Raw genomic sequence first — 322 nt, 5'->3', positions numbered from 1 at the left:
AAGATGGTTCTTCAGGAAAGTGCAGAGGAGAGAAGGAGAAGAGCGAGATTGAGCACTTTTGTTTGGAATAGTTTCCTGTTTTAGGGCCAGGTTTGGTTTTAAAAAGTCCTTTTGAGGAAAAATATATTTTTCTGCCCTTTTTAATATTTCCTCTCTGGGCTAACTTTCATCACTTCTTGTGTTTTACTCTTAGAATTAGAGTTAGAATTAGATGATACTGGAGGGAGGAGGAAGAATGTGCATGGAAGTTTAGTTAGACATAACAATACTGTAACTAGTGTGTGAACCAAGGTTAGAGAATTGGATGGAAAGCCTGCATTTC

Source organism: Crotalus tigris, unplaced genomic scaffold (genome assembly GCF_016545835.1).
Source record: "Crotalus tigris isolate CLP2741 ecotype Arizona unplaced genomic scaffold, ASM1654583v1 scf7180000017568.12009008, whole genome shotgun sequence".
NCBI classification, from domain to species: Eukaryota; Metazoa; Chordata; class Lepidosauria; order Squamata; family Viperidae; genus Crotalus; species Crotalus tigris.
The sequence above is the reverse complement of the archived record's forward strand: the minus strand, read 5'-3'. Positions refer to the sequence as shown.